We start from the raw sequence: 8,814 nt of genomic DNA, 5'->3' as shown, positions 1-8,814 counted from the left end.
AACCAAGCCTCGATCTGGATGGCAGCAACCAAACCTTAATCTGGGTTGCAGAGGTGACATTCTTCGATCTGGATGGCGGAAGTTGCTAATCTGCCATCTGGATGGCGGAAGCAAGCAAGCCTCGATTTGGGAGGTGGAAGTAACCAAACCTCGCTCTGGTCATCAGCCTCTAACCCTATAGATTATTATTATAATTATTATTATTATTATGCAGTATTTATATAGCTCAGTGCTGTACAAAGTTCATATAGATGTATGGTGTTTAACAGCATCTCTACAAAACGAAGGAAAGAGTCACATATGATCATAACTTTTAACCTCCTTGGCATTCTAATAATGTCAGTATTTTTATGTCACATTGTTTTGTGTGCAAATTTGTTGTTTAATATTTTAGGACGGTAATTAACTTCCAAATAACTCCCGGGTATGATAAGTTTGAAACACAATAAATTCAAATATAAAAAATAACTAAAAATAATAATTATAAAAAATACTGAGTTTAAAAATTTTATAAAAAAATGAAAACTATTTTAAAATTTGTCCAAACAGGGGTACAATAATAGAATAAACTTTTGGATTTATTATTTGGATTTATTTTTTATGACTTTTTTATTGCAATCAGTTTTAAAAGCAGATTACAATGTAATCTTTTTAATTTCCCGCCAGGCCATGCCTTCCCAGCGTACGGACGCATCACACATCACATCGATCAAGCTAAGGATATGATGCAGAAAACCCGGCAAACCGGCCAGGTTTGCTGGAGGACACCGCTGGATCAAGGGGAGCACCCTCATCAAGGGGGGATCAGGGGGAACACCCACTATGGATGATCCATCTGTTTACCCTTCAGTGTAGCTGCTGTCTCCACAATGAAGTTATCACTGGATGGATGAATCACCCATTGTGGACTCCTATATACAAGCTGATGGAAGAAGTGAGGGATGCCGAGTGCTGCACTCTCCACTTATTGAGGGGCTGTCAGTTTCTGAGCTATTGGCGCCATCTAGTTGCAGCCCCAGGGATTACATCTAAGTAAAAAACAAAACTTTTATTCAAACTTGCCTACCTGTCTTCTTCTGACTTTTGAAACTTTCACTACTTCCTACAATTCCATATCTCCCCTCCTATTGTGAGCTACTTCCCCCACCTTCTAGATTGTAAGCTCTTCGGGATAGGGTCCTCTCCTCCTCCTGTGTCACTGTCTGTATCTGTCTGTCATTTGCAACTCTTATTTAATGTACAGCGCCACGTAATATGTTGGCGCTATATAAATCATAAATACCGTAATAATAATTCTTTATGCATCTCCGGGACAGCGTGACAACTCCCAGAAACCAAGACTATCCCAGTGAAAAACGAGACAGTTGGGAGCTATGCAGTGGAAAAAGTGAATTTTAATTATTAACATTTGCTAAAAGTAACTCATTTAAAAATTCTACCAAAGTTGGAAGAAAGCTTGAACAAGCTTTGCTCTGGTATCCAGAACGAGGCCTGTGTTGGCTGTCCAATCCAGAACGAGGCTTGGTTTAGCTCTTTTCTCCAGAACGAGGCATGGCTTTCTTATCCAGAACGAGGCTTAGATTTGCTCGCCTATCCAGAACGAGGCGTGACATCTGCTTCCCAGGACGAGGCTGGGCTGGTGGAGGAGTAGAGGAGACCGTGGCTGAAGGGTGATGCCCCTTGGTGATCCTTTCCCGGTCTCTGTGCTGTGACCGGCCGGGGGGATTGACAATAAAGAGGTAAAGTGATGGCTGTCATATATTAAGCATTTCCTGATATATATTCCCAGCTATGGCTGTGGTGCTGCCTCTCCCTTTCCAGTGGGTGGCATGTGGCCGGAATGCACTGATTGGAATTGCTGGGCTCCCATTGGGATTTATCAATACATCTTGTATCCTGGATGTGACCTGGTTTTGTCCTGACAATATATATCCTGTAGTGTATAGAGCTGATCAGTGTGAATAGGAAGGGAATGTTGTGCTGTGGTTGGCACTCTGTGCCCTTCATATGCCAATATATGTTGTCTTGTATATGCCATGGCAGATATCTTCTGATCCATGGACAGATCTGGTACTGGGCAGATTCTGGTACTTGGCTGCTCTTCTTCCTCTTTGATTTTAAATGGAATTATTCTAAAGTAGGCTGATGCAAGAATCCACATATTTATTTAGTTATGATACCCAAAGAAACTAACCATGGGAATACATCACCATTATTATCATCATCACATGACCATTACATTGTGTTCCCTCATCATCGCCATTATCGCTGTCGTCACATGTCGGTCCTCGCTGTCATCACATGAAGGTCGTCGTCGTCGCCATTATCATCATCACATGACCATCCTCATCACATGAGCATTATCATCCTCATCATCACATGGTGTCATCATCGCCGTCATCACATCATCATCATCATCACATGACGGTCGTCGACGTCGTTGTCATCATCACATCATCATCACCATCACATGACCATCGTAATCATGACTGTTATCATCATATTCAGTGCTCAACCCAGACATTTTTTTAAGCCGGGTGGGAAGAAATTTTAGGTGGCTGGCAGCCCCTGTATTGTGACCAAACTCTTTGGTAACCACCCAAAAACAGCCGGGTGGGTGCTGAAAAGTGGCGGGTGGTGCACCCAGCTAAAAGGGCCTGGGGAGAACCCTGATATTGTCTTCCATCCTCCTCATCATCCCATCATCATCACATCGCCATTATCATTATCACATGACCGTCCTCATCACATGAGCATTATTATCATCATCATTATTATCATCATCATTATCATCACATCGCCATTATCATCATCACATGAGCATTATCATCATCATCATCACATCGCCATTGCCATTATCACATTGTCTTCCATCATCATCATCATTATCACATTGCCATCATCATATATTTTTTTTTTCATAATAAATGGACTGGCTTATCTATGAAAAATGATTATTAGCCCCTTCAGTTAGTTCAACCTAATCTACCGTAAGAATACTTCTGCCAGCTCACCCCGATTTGGGTGATTTGTTCCCCTGGCAAGCTAGGGATGTGTGCCATGGTATTATTACTCTGATGCCATTCCCCATCTGTATAGATATTAGTATTTATCTCCCCATGTCAGATTAGATTATTATTCCAGATGCCCCACATACAGAATGATTTAGCCTTAGATTAAGGAGGGGTGTATACTGGGGTAGCATTGAGGAATGGATCTGGGAGTATGGCACTGTGACCTGGAGAAGACAAGGCGAGACGTGGAGAGATGCCACCTGACAGGTATTTTATTGGTCTTGCAGAGACAAATTAGACTAGTTGCCAATGTTATTAAAAAGACAAATACCATGAGGCTTGTAATTCTATCTAGTGGCAGATAATGGATTGGCGGATGGAGCGTGGCAGTTATGGCGGTGCTGTGTGGCACATGGAGGGCAGAGCCTGTATCCTATGCATAGGTGGGGTTGCTTGGTGCTTGATATAACACCAATGGATGGTGCCACTCATACAGATCCACATATATTCTACAAATAATTTGCACACCTTTATAGTAAGAGTGCTATTGACTTTTTTTTGCTTTACCCATGCATCCGTGGGATCTGTCAATGTCAGGGATTAATGCTGCACTTGTGTTATTATGTCCTACAAGAGTCCTAGACCGAAAATAGAGAGCTGCTGTACTAAGCCTGCCATGAGGGGCTTGTGTGCTTCCTTACTATTATGTTATATATATTGATTGTGTGAAGTTTGTTTTTAGGGCACCATAGCCTAGGCCAAAGCAAATACCTATTTGCTGGTAGCTCCTAACATTTGTTTTGGCCTGAACGTGTCTTGAAAATCTTCCAAGCTGCTAAGGTTTCCCTGACTTTGAGAAAGTTTGGAACTACTGTTCTACAGTTAGGCTCTATTGACACTTATACATTTTTGTGTATTTGACGGTGCAGAACATTATGGAATGTTTCATGTCACCATAGCAAGCAGGGCCTTTTCCAATGCAAAGTTCAGATCTTGGCTTTAGATATAGGAGGACACCCCAAGTCTGATACAGGTAGTCCCAGGGTTACATATGAGATAGGGACTGTAGGTTGTACTTAGGTTGAAATTGTTTGTAAGTCGCAACGGGTACATTATTGTAATGAATGCAATTAGGCCAGATGTTTGTCTCATTACCGGTATATTATTAGGCAGCGTGGTGTCAGTTACTGTATAAAATCCTCACTGTGAGTTAATCACAAACAAAGGAAAAATGTAGCCTAGACATTCGTTAACTTTTGCAGCAAGCTGTGCTTTGATATGCAAAAAGAAACAACTGCAGAGTTTGTCTTGGTCATTAAAGAGTTACAGAGGCTGCAGAAAGAGCTCATCCCCCTAAGATCACCCACAACCTCAGCTGTGTTTAGCAAAAGATTTCTTCTGCAAGTCATGCAAACCACCTCCCTCCTCTCCATCAAGCATCCATCCTGCACAGGAGGGAGCAGGGAAGCCCAGTTTGTATCTAAGAATCGTCCTTAACTCTGGGACTACCTGTATTTACATCTCTTCCAGCTGTCTGGATTCATGATGACAGAGTTCCCCAGCCCGTTCTAGCTGGGCGTACCACCCAGCACTTTTCAGTAAATAGTTAATAAAAAGTTGGGTCATAATATAGGGGTTGCCACGTGGCTTAAAAAAATCTCTGTTTGAACACTCAGTGATAATCTACACATTATTTTATAACTATATTGTGTGGTTACAGAGAGATTTGTTGTTACTGCAAAAAATCTAAACAGCTGATCCTTGCAAAAGAAGAAGTATTCTAATTTTTTCAGTAGTCATTGCTTCCTATTTTAGATGTTAGTAGTCCTTCAGCCTCCATCATACTATTGCTTTAATAATTTCAGGCATTTCAGTTGCCTCTGTTCTCCATCCTCTGACCTCGCTATTATTACACATATTGCTTACATTATTACACATATTTATGTAGTAGTTATGTTACCGCGATTGTTGTTGCAGCTATAAGCAATATTTATTTGGTGGTAACTGCATGATCTGTGTATTTGCTCTGGATAAATTTACCGGTTATTCCTGACCTATTTTTGGTATATTGGGGTGTGGGAGCTTGCACCCATCACTGGGCTAACTTATCTAGCTTATTTTAAGGATCAGAAATAAGCTGTACAGTCGGCATGTTAGGAGCTCATTTAATGCGTTACTAACACTGTGTTCTAAACCTAATCGCTAACACGTTCTTAAAAATTAAATAATCTTGACACCATCTTAGTGTAAAATACCACTTTTTTTTTTTTTTTAACCATAAAAACCTATTAACATGAGTGTGAAAAGACGGTCACATCATGTGTAATTGTGGGCAGCATAAGGGGAAGCAGTCCTATAATATCGGAGCTGCAATTATTTCAGCAGTTCACTGCAAAGCTTATAGTGTGCTGAAGAAGAGTGTTGGGGGTGCTATTCAGTTAATTTCACCAATGCAATGTACTTCTTCACCACTAGGGCGGCAGGTTTCATACACCTAGTTCTGCAGTTGTGTATGGTGGAAAGTAGACAAGGAATTTACATCATTGACCCATTAAATATGTGTGGCACCTGTGCCATGTGGGAGATTCCATGGTCCCGTCCAATCTATTATATGAATATCCATTAGCTTGCACAAGATGACTTCTCCTGACAGCTAAATGGAGATGTAGGCAAGTAAAGGTGCGCTGAGTATGTACTGCTGGTTTAGAAGGATTAAAGCAACCCTGTTCCTTTGCCAAGCGTGGACAAACATTTATTTCTTTCAACCCAGTACTGGTCTTCAACTTCAATTGCTAAAACCATTGCAGCCTATATAGGCAGGTTCCTGACCACATCATATTACACTTTTGGCTACCACCTTTTTCATTTTCGAAACTATCCAGCTACATAATCTTTAAGCTTTGGTGGCAAGCCTCTTATAAGACTAAAGTAATTAAATTGACTTGAAAGGGGATAATCCCCTCTAGTACTTGCTGAGCCAAAGTCGACACTGAAAGGAGCCTGGCATGCCGCTGACAAAAGCCTTCTAGAACCCTGCGTTGGTACACTTGGCAGCAAGTCATTTAGGGAATAGGATGTCACTGTGAGATTGTGAATCATGTTTATTGTCACGCCTGTGTGTCCAATACAGCCCTGCGCACATTGCTTTAGCCAACAGGATGCCCTTGTTGTCAGTGGAACTGCGGCTGCTTAATTCCAGCTGTCACATGGCGCGGGTTTGTTTTATTCTGAGCTGCATTGTGTGATTATGTGCAGGCAGCAGGGGTGGAGAGGAACAGAAGACATACACATACACTGCTTGGTTTATGGCAGGACTGGTTAGCAATGGGCTTTTCCTATTGCAGGTTTTGTTCCTAGTTTCTTTCTATTACCCTAGGGGTGCAATCACAGGCTTAGGTAGAATAAATACATGCATATTGTATGTAACAGTATTACATTCACTTAGAATTTTAAAATGTTACTTTGCAGTGTTTATTAAAATATATTTTTGATAGTGATTGTCACAGAAAAAAGTCTCATTCTTAAATTTTAGGTTAGACAATACAGTGTTCTCCCCAGAGCCTTTTAGCTGGCACTTTTCAGTAACCATTCAGCTGTTTTAGGGTGGTTACTGGTAAATTACATTACAGGGGCTGCCACAGCTTCTTCTCACCCAGCTTAAAATATTTTCTGGTTTGATCACTGCACTGAATGCTAAATCCTGATTGGTTGCTTTAAGTGCTGTACCAACTTTTTTTTATTCTCCTGATTGTTTACTTTTTTCTTGGAGGGAACAAAACAGATATCCTCCCCAACTTTACCAGCACATCGTCTAGAACAGGGGTAGGCAAACTCCGGCCTATGGCCAGATACGGCCTAGCCAGTAGTCTGTTCCAGCCTAATGCCCCCTGGTCAATCCGACCTAATCCCGGACGGCAGGGGTTAGCAACCCGCGGCTCTTGAGCCTTCTTGTTATGCCTCCCTTCCCTATTTACCGTGGCTGCCGGAGTAAGGGTACATTCCCTCTCCTACATATGCATTGCGGAGAAGAGAGATTTCCTTTCAGGGGCGTTCCCTCTCCTCTGTTTGCATTGTGGAGCAAAGGAATTTCCCTTCAGGGGCGTTCCTGGTGGGGGGGCGGAGCCATCAGCACGGAACCCAAGAGAGAGTCCGGACTAGTGTGCTTTCTTGACCTCCAAAATTGGCCTAGTAGCCAAAAAAGTTTGCTGACCCCTTGTCTAGAATATAATAATCTGTAGTGTTGGTGTACCAATCAATCATTTCCTTTTTTATGGCACTATTAATGTGACTGTATAAATTTGAATATCCTTCCTATTGTTTTCAGATCTATATTCTCCAAACATTACCACTTGTATTGATCTCACTCTGATTCATAATTAGAAATCTGTGTGGCTCTAAAAAGCTACATATGGTGTGTTTTAGTATTCTGATTCCACCAACGTGCAATCTGTAATGGCAGCTACAGCTGCTGCAAGGACACAGCCAAGGGATGAGATGGCTGGAGGGAACAAAACAGAATTACTACATCATGTGATTAATAATAGTCCCTGCTTTAATTCTGTGTCCAAGGGCATGTAAGGTCTGTTGCAGCAAACATGCTACTGCTTGGTAATGCAGCAGAACTTTGGCAGATAATCTGTTTTTTTTTGTTGTTTAAATCGGTTTGTGCAGGGCTGGAAACAATAAGTGTAAAAATGTAATTATTTTAGTCATGCAATTGTAAATAAAAATATTGTACATACTGGCAGGGCTGGCAATTTTTACTGCTTTGTTCAAAAAAAATAAAGTTTATACGACTAGATAGCTAAAGCTCAAATTACTTGCAGAGCTGAATTATTTAGAAGTGAGAATCTCATCTCCTCCTCTGCTCCTGTATACAACTCTGTACAGGGCTTAAAGCAGAACTCTGCCAAGCCGAGACAAGTAGAAGAATGTAGCAAGAGCTGCATTTATTATTTTTGCAAAATCTCTACAACTCAACATTTTTTTTTATGCAGCTAGAGACTTTTTAAATGAGAGAGAGAGGCTACCTACACACGTGCAATATTTGTCGTTGGAAAGGAACTTTTACGATCCTTTCCAACGACAAAAGACTGCACAATGCATGAACGAGTGATGTACATACATTACCATTATGCTCTATGGAGAGGGAGAACGTTGGAGCAGCAGTGCTCTCTACCGTTTACTTTTATTACGATCGTTCATCGTTCCTGGATCCACCAGGGCAGATCCACAAACGACGAGCGCTGTACACACGCCAGATTCTCGTCCAATATCAACCCTGAGGCGATTATTGGGCGAGAATCATCTGACGTGTGTATGTAGCCAGAGAGAGTATGAGATAAAACAACTACTATCTGCTGTGCTTTCTTTAGCAAATCACTATTGTTGTAATCTCAGAACAATGGGGGGCATGTGTCAATGTTTGTATGTTAAATTTAGATTTTTATTTTAAACAGTAAAACAGAAACCTTTTTCAAATATAAACCAAGGTATCTACTTTTACCTAAAACACACAAAAACTGTTTTGAATCAAATATAAATGGCAGTATTAACATTTAAAACAGTATAATAGAGACTCCAATGAAATAAACTTATATGCATACATACTTGATGTGTTATTTTTAAAATTTGAAATCACATTAGCTCAACTTGTATATCCCCCCTTTTTTACAGGTTAAAATAATTTATACTTTTGATTTGGTTATAATGGGTGTCATTTGTTCTTAAATAATCTTTTTGTGCAGAATGGTTGGTCATCAATAGATGTGCTGTCCTCATGTACAAACATCTTGTGTTT

General features: G+C 40.8%; 1 protein-coding gene across 2 annotated transcripts in view; it reads left to right on the top strand.

Annotated features, from left to right (window-relative positions):
* The first annotated feature begins 1,595 nt into the window (after positions 1-1,595).
* Positions 1,596-8,814, top strand: part of TRAK2 (trafficking kinesin protein 2) — a 40,659-nt gene continuing 33,440 nt past the window's right edge. For both annotated transcript variants that reach the window (XM_072418747.1, XM_072418745.1), the window contains exon 1: positions 1,596-1,739. The gene's annotated coding sequence lies outside the window, so the exon portion shown is untranslated. The remainder of the gene's footprint in view (positions 1,740-8,814) is intronic.

This window comes from Pyxicephalus adspersus, chromosome 7 (genome assembly GCF_032062135.1).
Source record: "Pyxicephalus adspersus chromosome 7, UCB_Pads_2.0, whole genome shotgun sequence".
NCBI classification, from domain to species: Eukaryota; Metazoa; Chordata; class Amphibia; order Anura; family Pyxicephalidae; genus Pyxicephalus; species Pyxicephalus adspersus.
This window is presented reverse-complemented; position numbering and strand designations above follow the sequence as displayed.